The sequence below is a fragment of the Xenopus laevis genome, chromosome 5S (assembly GCF_017654675.1).
Source record: "Xenopus laevis strain J_2021 chromosome 5S, Xenopus_laevis_v10.1, whole genome shotgun sequence".
Lineage (NCBI taxonomy): Eukaryota > Metazoa > Chordata > Amphibia > Anura > Pipidae > Xenopus > Xenopus laevis.
In genome coordinates this window covers 77,652,344-77,673,645 of record NC_054380.1, presented here as the reverse complement: position 1 = coordinate 77,673,645, position 21,302 = coordinate 77,652,344, and the positions used below count along the sequence as shown (strand labels likewise).

At 37.3% G+C, this 21,302-nt stretch overlaps 1 protein-coding gene and 1 long non-coding RNA gene across 11 annotated transcripts in view; one reads left to right on the top strand and one right to left on the bottom strand.

Moving 5' to 3' along the window:
* The window catches only part of myo6.S (myosin VI S homeolog), a 146,310-nt gene that overhangs the window by 7,732 nt on the left and 117,276 nt on the right, over positions 1-21,302 (top strand). The gene's annotated exons all lie outside the window — the stretch shown is intronic.
* Positions 3,388-20,723, bottom strand: LOC121394255. The gene is made up of 2 exons (XR_005961589.1): positions 20,583-20,723; positions 3,388-3,833 (listed from the first exon to the last, which is right to left on the bottom strand). It is a non-coding gene; the product is annotated as an uncharacterized LOC121394255 (long non-coding RNA).

The following is a 21,302-nucleotide window of genomic DNA, read 5'->3' as shown; positions in this document are numbered from 1 at the left end:
AGCGCTCCGGTTTGTTCTCTAGTTTTGCATTTACTATTTCTACATCAATGGGCCCCTCAGCGTCAGCGGTGCCGGTACTCCACCTGGGCTGGCTACTCCCGAAGCAGCAAAGCTGCTCCCTGAGACCCTTACTCTGCTGTGCCGTTGTGTCGTGTGCTGCGCCTGCGACAGTGCGCAGTGCAGCGTGCCGTCTGTGCCTGATGACTGGCTGGCGTCCTTCACGTGGGGGAAGAGAGAGGTGCGTGACGCATCAAAGAGGGAGATTAAGCGGTACTGCTGGTGTGGTAGGGGTGGATCCTGGCTGGCTGCAATCGTTTTGGCTGCCTGGGCAAGTAACTTGTGCTGATAACGAGTGATAAGTGATTATTGCAGTCTTCTCTTCTGCCAGCCTAGCTACAGACAGTGCTTGTGAGCAAAAGATTTAAGGGGGGGTTGGAGGGACACACATGGACTATGTCGGCCTTAATCACCCTGGGGGGGAGCATGGGCTATGAATTGTGTTGGCCTTAATTACACCCATAACCCACATGGACTTTTTTTTAAGCTGACCATCTCCAATCTTTTCCAGTTGTTGCTTTATCTGTCTGTATCTGGTTGAAGCTGTGATATGAATTATATTACTGGGACTTGGGTGGGATTGCTTAAAATAAAAATGATACAATAAATGAAATTCTCAATGATTTTTTTACTTGATTAATGCAGTATAACATGAATTTTCAATCAATTAATTACCATTTAATTAAATTGAATGCAATTCATAAAGCTTACGGAGTACTGGTGTTTATAAAATGTGTGTATAATGTAATTTTCCTACTTTATTTGCACATGGGCTGCTTTTCAAGCTTCAGTTGTGTGGATTTTGCATACCAGGTGTTATCACATTTTCATCAGTCCCTGCCCATTGAGCTTACAATCTAAAGTCCCTATCTTATTCACAACCGTTCCTGCCTCAGTGAGCTTACAATCTAAGGTCCCTATCACATTCCTACTAGTCCCTTCCCCAGTGGAGCTTACTATCAGAAGGCCCCATCACTCCTTGCCCCATTGGAGCTTACAATCTAAGGTCCCTATCACATTCCCACAAGTCTCTACCCCAATGGAACTTACTATCTAAGGTCCTTATCACATTCAAACAAGTCCCTGCCCCAGTGAGCTTACAATCTAAGGTCCCTATCACATTCCCACAAGTCCCTGTCCTATTGGAGCTTACAATCAGAAGGCCCTATCACATTCCCATCAGTCAAGCAAGTTAGTATTTTCATTACTAAATACTAAACCGACCATCAGAATTTTAACCTGCAGCAGTGCATATGGTTCTTTACAGTCAGGACAGTGAAGTTGTGGAATGCACTGCCGGGTGATGTTGTGATGCTGATTCAGTTAATGACTATAAGAGGGACTTGGATGATTTCTTGGACAGACATAATATCAAAGGCTATTGTGATCTATAGTTAGTTGTATGTTTATTTATTAATGCAATCTGTTTATCCCGAAACTTGTATATATTAAATATACATTCATTTTTGCAATTGCATGCTTGCTACTGATTTTTTGCATCATGATCAAATTACAGTTCTGTGTTTTTAAATATAACATATTCTTTTTGCACAATTGTGAAATCATTCAGTTGCTTGGTGTAAGTAAGACTGTTTGGTGTGAAAAAAAAGTTATTCAATGACAGGCAGGCAGATTGGACCCTGACGTTATCGGGGAAAGAAAAATGTTAACTTTGGTATGCGTTTCCTTTTTTCCCTTGTGTGCTCTCGTGAGTATCGAGGGGCCCTTCAGATCAGGTTTTCTGGTGGGCCCCAGGTGCCCCAGTCCGACACTGCATGTAAACATTAAATAGACCTGATAAGCTGGTTCTGTTTCCAATAAGGATTAATTATATCTTAGTTTTAATCATGTACAAGGTGCTGTTTTATTATTACAGAAAAAAAGGAAATTATTTTTCAAAACTTGGGATTATTTGGATAAAATGAAGTCTATGAGAAACAGTCTTTCTGTTATTCAGAGCTTTCCAGATACTTTTTTATCATGTTATCCCTCATGCTGTTACAGGTTATAAAATGCCTAGGTAAATTCTAAATTCCTTATTAATCAATTCAATGCACTTAGGAGGTAGATACATATATTACACATGGTGCTTATTGCTGCTTGACTCCTTTCAGTGCAGATTTCACCTGCTTACATGAAAACTATACCCTGAACATTGCAATTCTCTATAGAAATACATTGTCTAAAAGAGCCCATTTGAAAAACAGTGTTTCATCTAAATAAACAATTTCAATTTCAATATCCTGTAAATTATATCCTTATAAAAAGCTCTTAGTGATGTCATTTTTGTCATATGACTCACTAAAACTTGTGTATTATAATAAATAAAGTATCCCTTGTTGTAGGGTACAAGGATATTAGAAGTAACCTCGGAGTTCCATGACCTATATAAAAGCACTTGCCTTTGCCCTTGTGCTTTTATATGGTTTTGGAACTCCTTGATAACTAATCATATCCTTATATTTTACATTAGGGGGTAATTTATTCACTATATACCTGTTGGCTAAAGTATTCATTTTGAAGGCAGAGTTCCTTTAAACTTCATTCAGTTCTCCTTTGCTTTTCTCTTACTGAAAAATAACTAGGCATCACAAATTTCCCCAGAATCACTTTTATTGTTCTACTCTTTTGATCTTTGTTTCTAGTTCTGTTATCTTTTCTCGTCTTTGAGCTTACTTTCCTTTCTTAAAGTCTTTTCCATATTCTTACTGTATGGTTATCTTTGTTTCCATGTAGTAAATATTAAATAAATGTTTAGTGTTGTCAGCATACCCATCCTTAAGGGCTAGTCCACACGGGGAGATCGGCAGGCGTTTGCGGTCGCGGCGACAAAGCGCCGCGCCAGTCGCCGCGACCGGCGCAGGCGACAGTTTTGTATGGGCGCCTATGTAAAAACGCCTGTGCTAACCACATCAGGCGATGCGCTTTTCAAAAGTCGCCTGAAAAAGCCTGGCGAGGCATTTTCAGGCGACTGTTGAAAAGCGCATCGCCTCGTGTGGTTAGCACAGGCGTTTTTACATAGGCGCCCATACAAAACTGTCGCCTGCGCCGGTCGCGGCGACTGGCGCTGCGCTTTGTCGCCGCGACCGCAAACGCCTGCCGATCTCCCCGTGTGGAATAGCCCTAAGTACTTGAAAATGTAAGGTTATTTGTACATTTAAAATTACAGCGTATGACCAGATTTGTGAGCCCATTTTGAGATGGTTGCATTGAGTATCTGTCTCATTGTTGTCAGGCTCATATAGTAGCGCTATCAGTCTTGGAATTGTGGGGAAATATGTTGCATATGAAAACATTAACCTGTTGCTATTTTCATTTTCCATCTGCATCTTTTTTTTTTTTTTTAAAAGTTGTTTTTATTAAAGATTTTCGTAAGCATGTCATACATCAATGGACCAGAAAAGTCCCAGTATCAGTCAACATAGTGAAGGAAGTATGCATGCCATATAGGATACGATACATTTAGAGAAAGAGAAAATAAACAGAAACATAAAACAAAGCTAGCATAACATTACCTTTTCACGGTTTCGTATTACATATATATCAATATTCCGAGATTGGACACAGATTCCCAGATCTAAAGAGACAGGTTAGGGCTATTTACCTGAAGTAAGACAACAGAAGCCTATTAGTACGGTGAGTCCTGGGGGGTGAACGAGTGGATGGTCTGGTTCCTTGAAGTGAGTTTTGGATGTAGTCATTTGTTTCTTGAAGCAAAGAATTACCTTTCAAGATTTCCATGTCATACCATGTAGCATCTGCATCTTTTGTTATCTCTGTAAAAGTTAATAAAATCATTTGCCAACATTAAAATGTTGATTAAAAGTAAAGCCAAAAATTTCCAGCAAATGATGTCAGAAAGTTTTCAACAACAACAAAAAAAGAAACTGCAAAAAACTCCCAAAAGATGTATGCGACTAACAATAAATAGGAAAAAGCGGAAAGTAATTTTATGGTGAAAATTTCTGAACCTTGGTATATAGGCACCCAGATGTGAAGAAAATAGTACTGACCGTTCCAGGGTTACATTAAAATAGAAAATTCTGTATTTTTACTAATAATGAATAGGTTATAAAGTATATTCATAAACTCCTACCAAAAAATAGTTTTGCATTGTGAGAGAAAAAAAAATTTGAAGTGACATTCCATTATACATTAATGAAACTTTTTGTTGTGGTGCAAAGTTTTTTGCAAATATAAGTGACTGTTTCTGTTCTCTGGCTCCTGAAATGATTTTGCAGAAGTCAATCCAGCCAGGTATTTCACTATGGTTTTGCTACATTGTTTCTGGAGTCTGGCCAGGCAGATACTTCTCGCAATACAGATTGCATTTACAAATAAGTTTTCAATGTCTTTGGGCGAATATCCCCTATTATGTGGCAAACAGTTTAAAGGGATCCTGTTATCAGAAAACATGTTTTTTTCAAATTTCTAATTCAAAATTCTACACTGACATCCATTTCTCCAAAGAGAAAACAGATTTTTTTATATTCAATTTTGAAATCTGACATGGGGCTAGACATTTTGTCAATTTCCCAGCTGCCTCTGGTCATGTGACTTGTGCCTGCACTTTAGGAGAGAAATGCTTTCTGGCAGGCTGCTGTTTTTCCTTCTCAATGTAACTGAATGTATCTCAATGGGACATGGGTTTTTACTATTGAGTGTTGTTCTTAGATCTACTAGGCAGCTGTTATCTTGTGTTAGGGAGCTGCTATCTGGTTACCTTCCCATTGTTCTTTTGTTTGGCTGCTGGGGGAGAAAGGGAGGGGGGTGATATCACTCCAACTTGCAGTACAGCAGTAAAGAGTGATTGAAGTTTATCAGAGCACAAGTCACATGACTTTGGGCAGCTGGGAAATTGACAATATGTCTAGCCCCATGTCAGATTTCAAAATTGAATATAAAAAAATATGTTTGCTATTTTGACAAATGGATTTCAGTGCAGAATTCTGCTGGAGCAGCACTATTAACTGATTCATTTTGAAAAAAAAAAAATGGTTTCCCATGACCGTATCCCTTTAAGAAACCTTTGCTTCCCTGTAATCCTTTTGCTTATGGTTTACATAATGAGCACTTGCAGAGGAGGACACATTTTGGAGTTGATCATGCCACTTTTGAGGGTGTGGTACTAACTGTGCAGTAGGATTTAAAATGTAAGAAGTACATGGAACTGGAAGATTCATACTTGAAACATTTTTTAGACAGTAAATGGTGTGAGCTGATGAAATAATACAAGAGCTGACTGTGTTCAGTGATTGCATTTTACTATTCTGTAGTGGCCATTCACTTTGCTCTAGAGATCATTTGTTATGTCTTGGGGGAAAATTGTTTTCTTTCCTGGGAAAAGCTGCAAGATACTCCCAAAACAATAGTTTTTATACCACTGAACAGCAAGGAGCACAAGGCAGTGTAATAAAACACTAGAGCATTCTTATCAGAGATTCGTAATACTATAACTAATGCTACAGGGATAAGTTTTCTGTGCATGGGCTCTAAGGAGCACCATTTTATACCATTATTGCTCCACCACTTCTATAGCAGTGATAAATAAGTCTTTATATTTCTTGTAAATGTGAAAACAATGCATTAATGCTTATTTGGCAAGACTGTAAGGAGCTAGTTACACTTTTCAGCATGTTTCTGGTTTCTGTTGATGTCTGGGAGCATTGTGTGGTAGGAGTAATCTCTAATTTATTATTCTACACAAACACTGCATTGTAGAATACAGGCAGCTAGTGTTATTCAATGCATTAGGGTTACAATAGGTGTCTGCTGCAGCCAAATGCTGTTTCATAGTATGCCCAGATTTTTTTTGGTTAATTTTGTAGTAAAAATACTACAGGGTTACAATTACAGTACGCTTTTTATTGTTGTAGCTGGTGTATATATTATTATGTTTCTGTGTTTTTCTAATCTTCCTAAATTTGCATAACTTTTTTATTGCTATTTAAACAAAAGGAATTCATAGAATGCTTAGCAGTGAAATCTCCCCCACTCTGTGGATGAATAATTATCTGATTGGCAGCCACTCTGTCTCACTGGCTAGAATTTACATACTATGTCACTCGCCCCCTCAGACTCGTAGTAAGGAGTTGCTGCTTTGTTGAGTAAACTTGCTTCTCTTTCCCCACTGCCTAATTGCATTTATAATTGTGTTATGTATATATATTGCATTTTATAATTTGTGTTATATAAATAACACAAAAATGAGTGAGCCATAATATATGTAACATTATGAAATTGCCTTTAAATGTAGCCTACCATTATTTTTTTTTTATTTGTTACATTCTCCTGCTTTTTAAAAGATTTAGACCGCTTTAAAATATATGAAAGGATTATACAGTTGAAGAACAGATTATGCATGGGTAAAATATTTCTGGTCAGTAAATGACCTGATAGTATTATAAATAAAATTAAGAGATTGATTCATATATTTGTTTTTCAACTTTAGCTTATTTACAGATACATTTTTCATATCCTATCATTGATGTCATTTTAAAGGTAAATATAAAAAATGACATGAGTATGTTTAGGAGGATTAGTGATTAGCCTGTTATTTCCCATTTTATAGATTGAAATTTTCATTATGTGATTTTTCGCAATTCAGCTGAAAAATGTTTTAATTTGTCGTTCAATAAAATTAGTTTACAGCTCAAATTTGCCAGGTCTAACTCATTGAAAGCAAGCCAAGGATTTTGCCAGAAGCTTACTGCAAAATCTCTATGTATACTGATTATCCAGAAAATCATTACATAATTTCTACACCTGACCTAATTGCATAATTACAATTCCATCATGCTGGGAGTAACTGTGCACACATTATGCAGATACACCAGTCAATTATGCTGGTTGTCAAATAATAACCACAGCTGAATGTGTGTGAAATGCATTTACAAATATCTTATTACATACCTCCCAGTTGTGGATGGGACTTTGACAGATTAGGCATTTGTCTTGGGTGGGGTTTATTTGTGGCATTACCTGAATTATCCCACTGTGATATTATTTATTGTAGTTCCAAAATGAATTAATAAATAATATAAGTCTTAAAACATTGGCCGTACTTTTAATTTGAAACTGGCCAAATTGGCTTACAGCATTGGCATGTGTGTGGCTTTACTGGTATCCACCCTGTTCCTAAGCTAAGTGTAGATAAACCTGTTTTTCAGCCACCTTTTAGTAAAGGCTCTCAGAAGTATTAAAGTATTAGCACAGCAGCAGCCTACAACATTGTTAGATTATATTCATGCTTTTCAGCCCCTCAACTGAACTGTTTTGTTTTTCATTGACATACTTTAGTGACATTAGCAGCTCCCAATATAATTATATATTTACAATGTGAATTGTTTTTTATAGTTTGGAAGGAAGAGCAAGTCTTCCTGCAGCTTGGCACACTTATAATTTACTAATTGGGGAATCCCTGTAAATTGTTAGCTATAAACTGTAAGTTGTTAGGATAAGCTCATTTTCTTGTACAAAGGAAGAGACAGTAATTATCTGGCTGTAGATTTAGTGTGGTTAGAAATAGCCATTTTAATAATTCTGGCAATGTTTATTTAGCATGCCTTCTTTTACAACAGTGCATGTTTATATTAAGTTAAAGCTTTATATATTATGACTATGAAGATTTTCATTCATCCAGGTCATGGTATATCTAGTACGGTATTATCCAGAATGCTCAGGACCTGGGGTTTTCTGGATAACGGATATTTTCGTAATTTGAATCTTCATGCTGGAAGTCCACTAGAAAATCATTTAAACATTGAATAAACCCAAAGGCTGGTTTTGCTTCCAACAAGGATTAATTGTATCTTAGTTTGGATCAAGGACAAGGTACTGTTTTCTTATTAGAGAAAATGGAAATCATTTTTAAAAAATTGGATTATTTGGATAAAATGGAGTCTATGGGAGACAGCATTTCTGTAATTTGGAGCTTTCTGGATAACGGGTTTCCCGGATAAAGGGTCCCAAACCTGTATAAGTAATTCTAAAACAACTGGACTTGCTGAGTAATTATTGAATAATCATTTTCAATGATTACTCGGCAAGTCCAGTTGTTTTTAGAATTACTTATACTTAATATATTGTTTTTGCTTTTATTTTGGTGACAACAGCAGCGAACTCCTGATCCATGTCTGGGTTGTGTGTGTCTGATTAGCATATACACACCTTTATTTGTCTACAGGTTAAATAAATTAAATTAACTGAAATAGAGCATGTGTGATTCATTTAAAGGTATACTGACATACATAATATATTCATATCCTTGTCAGCCCCAGTACTTCACTCTCTAGGGATTTGCACCACCGCAAAATATATAAAAGGAAAATAAAAGCACCACTTGCAAAACAATTCTGCAGTTCAGATCAGTTTCTCTAAGACATAAATGTTTTGGAACTTAAAGGACCAGTAACATCAAAAAAAAATGTTCAAAAATTCGTTAGAGCACAACAAAAAATGAACACAGAGACAAATGAAACTTTTAAATAGCAAAGACTTTATTAAGAAATAACTTACAGAAAATCCACTTCCTGTCCTCTTCAGAAACGACGAAAAGGCGACCATCCACACTGCAGCAATCGATTTCTTCTCCCTGGATATTCATCCTCCTCTCGTTGTGTCCAACAGCAGCTGGTTTGTTCCTGTGCTGGCGGCGATGAACTGACAGCAGCGAGTCCTCTCGCTTCCCTTCCACTGGCCTGGCCGTCTACAGTCTCCCAACGGCACACTTGTTCCTGCACTTTCACTGTGCATCGGCTTCCCTTCCTCTCTGGGAAGGGGACAGATTGTGCGTCTGGGATCTCTGCTCGTGCTCTGCCTTCACTTCCCCGGCGCTGGAATTGGAATCCGGGGCAGCATTTCCCACAGCGCGGCCACTGCCTCCTGAGCTTTCCTTCCCAAAAGCCGATCGTGGCGCTCGCTGGTGTGAGTGAGGGAGGAGGAAGAGAAGGGCAGCTAGTAACCAGACTCGATCCAGGTCGGAATGGAAGTACGCGGCTTGGCGCGCTGATTGTACATGAAGTTGCTTCCCTAGGGTCTGGGCAGGATCGGCTCTACTGCTGCTGAAAATATACACATGCATGCTGCACTGCCGGCTAGTCCAGACATTTTATATTCACAGTAACGCGTGATGTCTATAGCAGCCCATTGATAAGGCAGCAGCTTGGGGAGGAGGGGAGACGGAGAGGGAGGAGAGCGGAGCAGGGAAGCCGATGCACAGTGAAAGTGCAGGAACAAGTGTGCCGTTGGGAGACTGTAGACGGCCAGGCCAGTGGAAGGGAAGCGAGAGGACTCGCTGCTGTCAGTTCATCGCCGCCAGCACAGGAACAAACCAGCTGCTGTTGGACACAACGAGAGGAGGATGTCAGTGAATATCCAGGGAGAAGAAATCGATTGCTGCAGTGTGGATGGTCGCCTTTTCGCCGTTTCTGAAGAGGACAGGAAGTGGATTTTCTGTAAGTTATTTCTTAATAAAGTCTTTGCTATTTAAAAGTTTCATTTGTCTCTGTGTTCATTTTTTGTTGTGCTCTAACTAATTTTTGAACATTTTTTTTTGATGTTACTGGTCCTTTAAGGGTAAATCATCTTTGGATTGTAAGCTATAATGTGAAAAATTTAAGATACAGGAACTCTACTTCCTGTTCATGCTTAAGAATGTCTGTGGGTTTGTTAATTGTTTATGTTAATCTGTCCTTCAAACTGTAGTACTTTGAAATTTATTTTGTAAAAAAATGTTAGCCTGACGAAGAGATCTTAGTGACAAGAAAGCTAGCTTTATGAATTTATGAATAATGAGCCTTTAAAAGGCCATTATCGTCAAAAAGTGAAAAATTATTTTTTACATTTAGGGGCATATTTATCAAGTTTCGAATTTCGTTTTGAAAAAACTTCGAAATTCGAATTCAAAAAGACCAACTGAAATTAAGTAGAAGTTTTTTTTGGTTGAATAGGTCAGTTTTTGATCGAATAGGTCCGTATTCAAACTGTACGAATCGAAGGAATAGCGCATTCGATCTAATTTGATTCGCAGTTTTTCCCCAAAAAAACTTTGATTTTTCAAAGTTTTGGGGAAATTTTAATTTTTTGAATTCCAAAATTCACCTTGACCTTTGATAAATCTGCCCCTTAATGTTGTTATGTGTTGATGCACACCTACAAAGAAACTAGTTCTTGACAATAAGGGGCTGATTTATCAAAAATTGAGTTGGGTTTTTTCAAGATTCGAGAAAAATGCTTATATACTGGAGAATATTGTTCAGAAGCTTGAATAGTTGCTATTTGTTAAAGGAGAAAAAAACAAGAAAAGTTGCCAGAAAAACTGGGCAAGTAAAAAGGTTTATTTATAAATGAAATAGAAATCATGGAAAACTGTTTTTTTTTTTTAATTTTTTTTTTTTGATTCTCAGGGTTTTTTCCACCCCAACCTCAAAAATTAGGAAATACGCTTCTAAATGTCCTTTTTATATACAGGAAAGGTATTCATTCTTTAGTCTGGAATGGCCTGACCACTGTTTATCTTTCAGCTAAAACTTTGTTTTTTTTCTAAGGGTAAGGACACATGAGGAGATTCAGGGAGATTTTGTCGCCTGGCTACTAATCTCCTTGTCTTTTGAGCAACTATCTCCCTGAACTGCCTCAGCGTTTTTCCCCATAGGCTACAATGAAAAGTCGCCTGCGCTAATGCACACACGGTGATGCGTTTTCAATAGTTGCCCAAAGTTGCCTCAGTGAGGCAATTTCAGGCAACTATTGAAAACGCATCGCCCTGTGTGCATTAGCGCAGGCGACTTTTCATTGTAGCCTATGGGGAAAAACGCTGAGGCAGTTCAGGGAGATAGTTGCTCAAAAGACAAGGAGATTAGTAGCCAGGCGACAAAATCTCCCTGAATCTCCTCGTGTGTCCTTACCCTAAATTTGTACCTGTTCTATTCAACATGAATAAGTGTCTCATTGTTACACAGCAGATAGTAGCTTTAGTGTGAAGCAAGGAGGCAATTGTTACCAGGGCATGTAAAGACTAGCTATACACTAATATTTCCGCTTTTTGGCACGGTCAGTAAACAAGTAGATCTTTGCCCTTTTGCCCAATTTATATATAATATACCATCTGATTGGCTGAATCCTTGTTATTTCAGAAGTATCCATCTAGTTTACCTGTGATCTGGTTTGTGATATATCCCAAACTTCAACTTTATACATGCAATAGACTGCCCACTCCATTATGAGTTCTTCTTAGGGTAATTGGATTTGAGATTTGTTGCCTGCAGGAAATCTTCACTACCGAGATGACAAATATCTTAAAAATGCCTTCCCTTCACTAACATTTTGATCACCAAATGTAAAACACTTTACATGTGTCAGTCTTGCTTAATCTTGCATCTCCTTGTGTGCAGTTGCCTGTAGACATTGTGCACATTCGTTTTCACAACATGTATCCTATCTTATAGGCACACATTTTGTGTAAAATGACAATGTCTGGTGTCTTCTCTGTTAGCTTACTGTTTAACATAGTCTTTTAGGTCATAATTACAGGTCTTGGGCAGCCAGTGTGGTTTCCGTGGCATCACATGGTACAAGAAACAGTGAGCAAAATATCTTTTGGGCTTTATGCCTAATGGTGAATGGTGGATGGAAGTAGTAGTTGAGTCAAATTGCACTTGAGCTTAAAGAGCTAAAAACATATTTATTTTTCATTTGCTTTATTTATTGTGAAAGTATGCCTTGTCTAAAGTGACTGATTTGCATGCTGGCCACATACAGGTATGGGATCCGTTATCCAGAAACTCATTATCCAGAAAGCTCAGAGTTACAGAAAGGTCATCTCCCATAGACTGTTTTATCTAAATAATCCAAATTTTAAAATATGATTACCTTTTTCTTTGTAATAATAAAACAGTACCTTGTACATGATCCAAACTAGGATATAATTAATCCTTATTGGAAGCAAAATCAGCCTATTTGATGTATTTAATGTTTACATGACTTTCTAGTAGATTTAAGGTATGATGATCCAAATTACAGAAAGATCTCTTACCCGGAAAACCCCAGGTCCCAAGCAGTCTGGATAACAGGTCCCATACCTTTACTTGTTTTTCACCTTCCACTGGACTGTCATTGCATTTATTAGCCCAGTGATGTCAAAAATGGATGAGGGTCAGTAGGTATGGTATATCTCATTGAGGGTGTGGTCCACAACATTGCAATAAATATCTCTTTCCATAGCAGAGACAACTTCTTGACTTTCTCATAACCTATAAGGATTGAAATGGCGTGGGGGTATATATATTCTTATAGGAAATCAATCCTTAATGGATCCCATACCTGTATATGTATGTATGTATGTTATACTACTATAACTACCTATAACTAACTATAATTACTACTGCTCTGGTGCTGCCTTTTTGGATAGTTGGTGCTGTAAACTTCCATTGTTAATGAACAGGAAGTGAGAGGACAATGGAAAGTTAAAGGGCAAGGTAAATACCATTTTGAAAGCACCCACTTTATTACCTTTCTTTCTGACAAAACCTGCTAGTTGGGCAAAATAATGCTCTGCTGACAGCTTCCACACTTTATTGCGATATTAATCATATCTTAGTTGGGATTAAGTCCAAGGTACTTTTTTTTATACTGCGAAAAATGAATTATTGCAAATTATTTAATTAAAATGGAATCCATGGGAAATGGTCTTCCCATAATTTGGAGCTTTCTGGGTAACAGGTTTCTGGATAATGAATGTGTATACATAGGTTACGAAAGAACAATAACAATGTATTTCTCCAAAATTATAAGAAAAAACTTATTAAACATTCAATTCAAAATATCCACTAAGAAAGCCATTTCAGGCATTCCTATCAGCATTTTTCTCTCTAAGCCCTGTTAAGATGAATTGCTTGTAGCTTATGAAGCTTTGACAAGTGAAAAGGTGCTGCTTTTACATTTTTTTTAACCTTTAATATCAAATGTTTGCAAATAATGATTTTACTTTGTCTGCTCGTGCCGTTTCCCGCTCATGACGGGCAGCCAACTGCTAGATTGCTCATTTTGGCCATTATGCCAGTGCCTTATAGAACTCCCGCTATACATATATTTCAGTTTACAGTTCTTGAATTTTAGAATGTTATAATGTCTTAACAAGTTCATTCTAGACATGGTTGTTTTAACGTTGGTTACACATTTATTAAAATTCTCATTTAAGTTGTTTTAGAGTTTTTAGAAACCACAATTAAACTCATTTTGTCTAAAACCATGAATACCAAGTAATTAATAAAAGCAGCCTAATATAAAAAGCGTGAATGAATAAAAATTTGGAACTAATCTGAATGCTTTTGTGTAAACCTTGAAATCCTCTAATTTTGTGTGCAAAATTACAAATGAAAAATCTCATCAAATGATTAAAATTTATTTCAATACGAACTAGATTTCTGTTGCCTTATATCATGAACTAACCAATCTCTGTGGAGTGACAGAGCATGAGGAGATGTAAACAAACAGCCACAAAAAAATAATGGAAGCTTATGAATTTCCTCCCTCTTTGACACCTTTGGAGACTTGTCTGCCTCAGGATGTTAGAAAAGTTCATTGCACAGTTATTAGCTTCCTTACTACACTTCACACTGTGATGAATACTGACAATGCAGTCTCACTTGTGTGCTGTCATCTTCTATTATATAAGCTCCAGCGGTGGGATGTAAGTGCAGCAGTCAAGTCTCCATGCCAGTGTGAGAAGTTAGATTCTATTAGTTTTGTCAAGCTGTTTATTGATCTGCATTTACCAGAGTCAGAACTAATATGGAAGACAAACTACCAGTCACACTCATTTCTATATCTACTCTCTGGGGAATTTATGCTAAGTAAATTGTTTTGTTAAATGATAGGCATGGGTTGGCAGGTGCAATGAACAAAACATGTTATTCAAACATTGTTTGAATATTATCAGAAATGTCAGCAATTCAGTGCCATGAATAGCTGTAATGGCTTCTTTATATTCTTTATTTCAGTAAAGGGAAAGTCTATTTAATAATTCATTTCATATCTGGTACATAAAACTATTATTAGCTGCTTTGCAACCAGTCTTTATTTTATTTATTTTAATTTACCTTTCTATTTTACCTCTCCACAATTAAAAATGAATTAGGGAAATAGGCCCTACCAAACCTGATTTCTAGTTATTATCACAGTCTGTATTATAGTTATTATTATTATACCTATCAATTCATCTCCAGCCTGCCATTCAAACCAATTTCCTGGTTTCTAAAAATAAATAAAAAGCGTGAATTGTCTGATTTCTGCTTTCCACTTCGCACGGAAATAACAAAATGTGGGATCTATTTGGCAGAAATATAACTATGAACTACAACAATCAATTGCTGGTTGGTCTTGCTCTAAAGGCATCTTTCCTAATCTTGCCAGTAACCTTTATAAAGTATCTAGCCATCTAGCAATCAACATTAGTTTCATATATTGGTAGACTGGTAGAATGTATTACCACTATTTACAAAACCTGTTTTGTGCCTGTTTTCTTCCACTTCTATTTGTTTCTCTTTATTCTCGCTATGCCTAATTTCAGGTTCTACTGTATTATAGCCAGCATTATAATCTGTGTTTGCAGTTTTGCACAGAGCAGGGCAAACACCGTAAATTCCATTGGATACCATACAAAAACCCTCTACATGTAACTTTGGGACTTTGACGTCATACAGAATATATTTCTTAAAGGGCAAAAAGTTCAGTATACCACAGAAGAACTAGATGTGTGTGCAGTATTTTTGGAATTCTCCTCTGGTGAACTGGTTTTTAATAAATGTGCCCTAACAAGTTTTATTGGGATGGGGTACATGGGCAGGCTCTCAGTAGCCTTATGCTCTGAAAGTTGAAACTCCCTTAGAATACTGTGATGCATAAAAATGTATAAAAATAATTTTATAAAAGTGCCTCCCCTGGAAAGGGTCCCCTTCACCTTCTCTTCTCCTGATCCTCATCTGATGCTCCCCCTGCAGCTGCCCCCATAGCCTTGTACCTAAGCAAAGAAAGCAGAACAACAAAATGGTGCTGTCTGGTCATGTCGTCTATATGCCTTGATTGCTGGCACAAAACATGCATACTAGAAATCAATACCCAATCATCTTCCAGTGTCAATGCTCCTATCAATATACTCTCAGGAGCCTGCACAATGGATAGGTCATTGTCAGACACACCACCAACCACATGTGCTATACTGCCTTCTCAGCTCAGGCACAGGGCAAGTTGGGGGAACCATAGATTCAGTTTGGAAAGGGGGAAGTGAGCCCTTTCCAGTGGAGGTGCTGTTAAAAAAATTATATGTTATATGTTATATTATTGTGTTATAATCAAAATTATAAAATATGTTATTGTATTATAATAGTTCTGCAGAATATTCTGTTTTGTTTTGATAAGAATGATAAATGTTACTACAATCGCCTTGGTGTAATGAATCTGTTTAAATGAATGCTTCTTTGCTTACTTACATAGTCATAGTCATTAGTCATAGGGGCAGATTCCCTAAAGGGACGTAGTGACTAAGGCTAGCGAAAATTTGCCAATGTGACGTCATTTCAGAACTTCGCCAAATCCCTAATGGGTGCAGGCATCACTTCGCTAGTGAAGGAGCTTCACACTCTAACGCCAGGCGAATTTTCCTTCTGGCGAATGGAAAGTTGCAAAGTGCAATTTGGGATGCAAGATGTTTGCCCACAATGCACCATTTCCCTCCCATATTTTAAGCTTTGTTATGGCCATGAGGGAGAGAGATGTCTGATGTATCAAAACATGTATTGCACATGTGCATTTTATTGAATCAAATGCAATTTCGATATAAAACTGCACATTGTCTTTGCCTACTGCATGTCAAAGCCACCCTGAAACTACCGCACTGTTGTTGAGTGCAGCTATGCGTAAGTGCAAGAAACTTGTTTGAATGCAGGTACCTTTAATGCATCAAGTTGTTCAATGAGTTTTTCCTGCCTACCACTGTGCTTGCAGTGACCCCTTATAAATCCAAATTTTGTCTTTTTTTTATTAAGTAAAGGTGGCCACATCGCTAAACGAGCGGATCTCTCCGTGTATGGCCACCTTAAGTTTTATCTTGAATAATGTTTATATGTAAGAAGGTTTGGCTTGCATAGGCAGCTGCTGTGTTTTTAGTCCTCTAGGTTACTATGTTTCTTAACAGCCTTCTACTGCCATCAACTCCTTCAGGTTTGATTCAGACCTTAAAGGGGTAGTGGGTCTTACAAAAAGATTTTTTTGTTTGGTTTTCATTTTTAAATTTGTGTTTTTTTAATTATTTACAGGGTTTGTTTTGCAGCTGTTTGGCTTTGAATTTTAGCTTCTGTATGGAGAGAATGGCTTGTGTACTCTGACAACTAAGTAGCAGTTTTGAAGTCAGAATGCAGCATCATTGACCCTGACACACAGATATCCGTTTCAAAAAGAGGCTTAATAGAAAGGCTATTTATTCAAAAACCATAAAAAGAAAACCAATTGAAATGTTGCTGATAATTCACTGCTGGCAATATGATGCAATAACAGTTTGTTTAATAGTGAACAAGGTATTGTAGTTTGTTTATTTACAAGGAAGTTCTAAAAATGAGGGCTGGTTATTTTATAGTTGTCTGGAATCTTTGCATTAGTATTTTCCACAGATGTTTCCTCTGCTATTCGTTTTCACGGAATACTTCAGCTTGTGGTACAAATTGGAATATATTGTAGACTTAAAATATTGTTACGGCTTTAGTTAAAAATATAACAAAGTATTTGTGGTATAAAGTCAAACTAGTTGTATAGTCTTTAAGCTAGATCTACATGTGCCAAACACATTTTAAGAAAATACAGTTTGTAAAAGTGAACTGTCACTTTAAAGCTAAAATGTTTTTTAATAATGTATTTTCTTAGTTGCTTACTTTGTTAGATTTTATTTAAAAAATAAATTTGTTTTAAGCTCAGTAAGTAAAACAGTCACTGATTTCCTAAACTGTTTAAATCTGATACATTATTTAATAAGTTTCTCAGCAACATCAGATAAATAAAATGTTTCAGTTAGAACTTTTTCTTTGTAATAGAACTAGGTGCCTATTTATTATGCTGTGATGAAATTTGACGGAAAAACTGTGTAAAATAAATGGCAGATTGATCAAGGTGTGTGTTATTTTACGCCATGCGAAAGCCAAATTTGCTGCCGTTATTTTGCACTGATTCAGACCTTTGTAAGTAAGTTCTGGCTAAAGTTTGCTTACATACAAAATTGTCTTTAATTTCATATTGGACTTCTTAAGGGTTTGTGGCACATGTGGAACTTTTGTGTTGTTTGCTTTAGTATATTTTTTCTTTGCATCTAATTGCTTTTAAATGTAAGGTTTCTCATTATATGAGTATACTATTTAATGCTAGTTCATTCCCTTGCTATGTTTATTAAATCTAGACAGAAAATGTAAGAATAGGTATGGAATAGCTGCATGTTATTTGCCACAGTAAATGAAAATGTGCATATTTAATTCACTGGAATTTCAAAGTGGTTGTGTTATCACATCTTGCATGTTTGTGGCTTCAGATGCTCTGTGATCTGATCCCATCTGCTTTTTCAACCTGGAATAGTTCCATTCTCCAATTGACTTAATGAAGTCAGTTAGCAGGTAGCTCTACTGTAGTAAGATCATCTTACATGGATCATTTATCACAAGGGAGACTTGCCTGCTACCAAGTATCTTATATATATATATATACTCAAGTTTAGCAGTACCCTTTCAGAAGATCGGGTTAAACATCCTAAACTAAGGTTTAATATTATTTACTGTTTTATCTTTTTGCACAGGCAGGGAATTGTTTAATTTGTGTATGTGTGTGTATAAAAACAAAAAATTAAAATATAGCATTATTGCTTTCATTTGATTCTTAGATCATACATGTATCTACAATATGTAGCATTTACAAATGTGTTCACAATTAAAAGTGTATGCTGCATGTATAATGCCAGATCTTACATTGTAACAAAGTTATTTTGGTTGAAAAAAGACACACATCGATGCCTTAGCAGGTGCCTAATTGCTTCATGCTAGATTCCCTACTGTTTAATAGAAGCACCGATCGCTTGTTCTTTTATTATACACACTTTTAGCCTAGAGAGGTATAAAGGTAACCCATGAGCCAAAATAGTGGAACCAGATAACTGTTATCTGGAAACAACGATATCTTTCATATAGTTCCCTAATCGTCCCCTCATCATACATGGGCCAGAAACATACATAATTATTTTACTGGTTCATATTTGGCCATCTTTAGGGAGCAAAACTTTCACCTCAGCCCTTTAAACCAGACATATCATGCATGGATGTATCACCAATGTATCACCAATGCAGCCATGCAACATTCATTGCAATGAATTACTAATTCAGCTATTCAATAGTATTAGAGGGTTAGGGGGGCAACACTTTAAGGGAGAAAGACAGTGGAAGCAGAAGTGGGATTTCCCATGTTGATGTAGATGGTATCTGTTAAAATGGAGTTCAGATTATTATTTTGAGCACCGCTCCCATTTGGGAGGGAGAGGAGTCTGCAAAAGGAAAACATAAGAATTACAGATTCTTAGTTCCTCTGGCCTGTATTATTATTATTATTATTACCATGTATTTTTAATGCGCCAACATATTGCACAGCACTGTAAAATAAATTTGTTTATACAAAGAAATCACATGTATTACATACATATAACATACAGAATTGCATACATAAAGACCGGTACAGGTGCAAAAGAGCTGACAATCTTAAAGGGGAAGGGAAGTAGACACAAGGTGTGGGAGTGGTCAATATCAGAAATAAGTAGGTGAGAGATGTAGCAAATGGTATTGCATTTAGTAGCTAAACATAGTGTGGGTAGGTTTCTCTAAAAAGTTTTAAGATATGTTTTGAAAGCAGAAAGGTTAGGAAAAAGTTGGAGGAAAGTAGAGAGGCTGAAATTTCTATACCTTTCTGACTTGTTGGAAGAAATGTTAAAAAATGTTTTCGGAAGAATGAGAGTGCAAGGAGGAGAAATACAGGATAAAACTTTTCTGAAGTACGAAGTAACAAACTAGCCGGTAAAAACAAAATGTTTTCTTGTTTCAATTCAATGCTGATTGCAGAGAAGTCCAGTTCTGTGAGCCTTGTCAATGCCTTGTCCAACTGCCTTGTAAAGCAGAAGTGCTAAAGTATGCATTTTTGCACCAAACTCCTCTGTTTGTGTACACTGATCCCTTGCCAGTCAGCACATTCACATTCAGGAGAGAAGAAGGCAACACATCAGCTTTACAAACCAGTAGAAAGAGGAAACAATCCATCTGCCTACCCGCTTCTGTAAACAGTTTTATATTCGAGTGAGGGAGGTGCAAGCAGGACACTTGCAAAAAGTGTTGGATGACGCACCTGCTAAAAATGCTCTGGGGAGAACATTGTGCAAATAAAACTTTTTTCTTTAATTCATCTTTCTGCAGCAACTCATATTTCTGAATAATCATTATTTTCTGGGGGCAGCAAAATATGTACAATCACTGTGTTAGGGTGTATTCATTTAGGTCTTTTTACTAGTGCTCGGTTGGCTTTGTGCTTGCTGCACATTCTTCTGCCAAACTTCTCAGAAATTGCTAGTAAACTGCTGCCAAGTCTGGTTCAATGTACATCTTGTTTTGGAGGATTTAGGTGTCTAACAAACAGCATATGACTGGAATAATCAGGTGCTTTCAGATCCAAGGAATGTAGCTTAATGATTTCTACTAAATGTAGAGAGAGAACATTTCCTGCACATTAACTCTGCAGACAGGCACACATAGTACTGGCTTTTGATGCTGTATAATAGTCTGGCACAACAATGAAGAGGACTCTTTGCTCTACTTTCTGTTTAATTCTGTTTAATTTCAGACACGTGTGTACACACCCACACCCCTTTTGTGCAGTTATTGTTCTGTGTTGCACATGCATACAGGCCTAATGCTTCCAACAAGCAACACAATAAGTGAGAGGTTTCCTGCCCTGACTTGCAGTTCCCATAGACCAAATGTCCTGCCAGCCCTGCCTTTATTTCCTGGCCTAGCTACTAACTGAGGTTAAAAAGTATTTGACTTGTTACTCCATTTAAAGTGCAATTAATACTTTTGTGCAAAAAATCAGGGCAATTTACAGTGTTTTCTGTATTTTTCACTTTTCCCCAATGAATAAATTACCTACTGTGTTTGACAGCACTGTATTTATGAGGGGGGGGGGAGAGAATCCTCTCATCCCACTCCTGCTTGTTCCCTAAATCCCTGGCATTCAGAAGAACAAGTTAGGGAGTGCAACAGTGGATCCCTGTGAGCGTTAAGGGCAGCGTTACCTTTAGCCAGCCTGTGCTTCTGTTTGTCTAACAGGGTAAATTAGCACACATATCTCTATTACTTTATGTTATATTGCCTGTTTGTTAAAGAAGTTACATTTAGATTCATTTTGATTAAGATAAATCAGTCACCCTGGTGACCTACAGATAAACATAGACAACTTACCTCTGCTCCGCCATTTTTCTGCACGCATGCTTTGGCCTGGGGTCAGGTGGATTGAGTGAAATGCAGAAAATCCTAGAGAATGCATTGTTACACTGAAATCTGCTCCGTTTGTGTGCAACCTCCCCAACACCATGCCTGAAGGTGAAGAAACATCACAGAGCTGAGTGGTCAGGTTGTTTCTTTGCCTGCGTTTATCCACAGAGCTTCCACAGAAGATTTATATCATACGTAGAACATTGGTGCAAATCATTTTAAGTTATGGTCACACAGGCTAAAGACTTTGGCTGTTGTCAGCCTGCTGAGAGAAGCAGATTTACTCAGTGCCCCTGCTCCATTGATTTCAACGGATCAGCCTGTGTGTGCTCATACACCGTGGACATGAAGCTGAGGCCAGCCCGGAGGTGCCTCCTTTCTCGTTTTTGGGCTGACCTCAGCTTTAGCGCTGCTGTGTGTGAGCTGATTAACTACTTACAGACTCCCAAGGGGAAGCGCATCATCACATTCCAAAGGGATTCCTTACTCTGTGAAGGTAACTAGAAAGCAGGGGCAGAGCCCATAGTGGCAATCATTTTAATTGAAGTAAATAGATAAAGAGTAATAGAAAATTAAGTGAGTGATTAATCAGTCACTTTCCAAAATGCAATAAAACGTGGTGTTGATACTGTAAGTTCATACTAGTAATGATGTTGCTGGTGAACTCTTTTCTTTCATAGTTGTCAC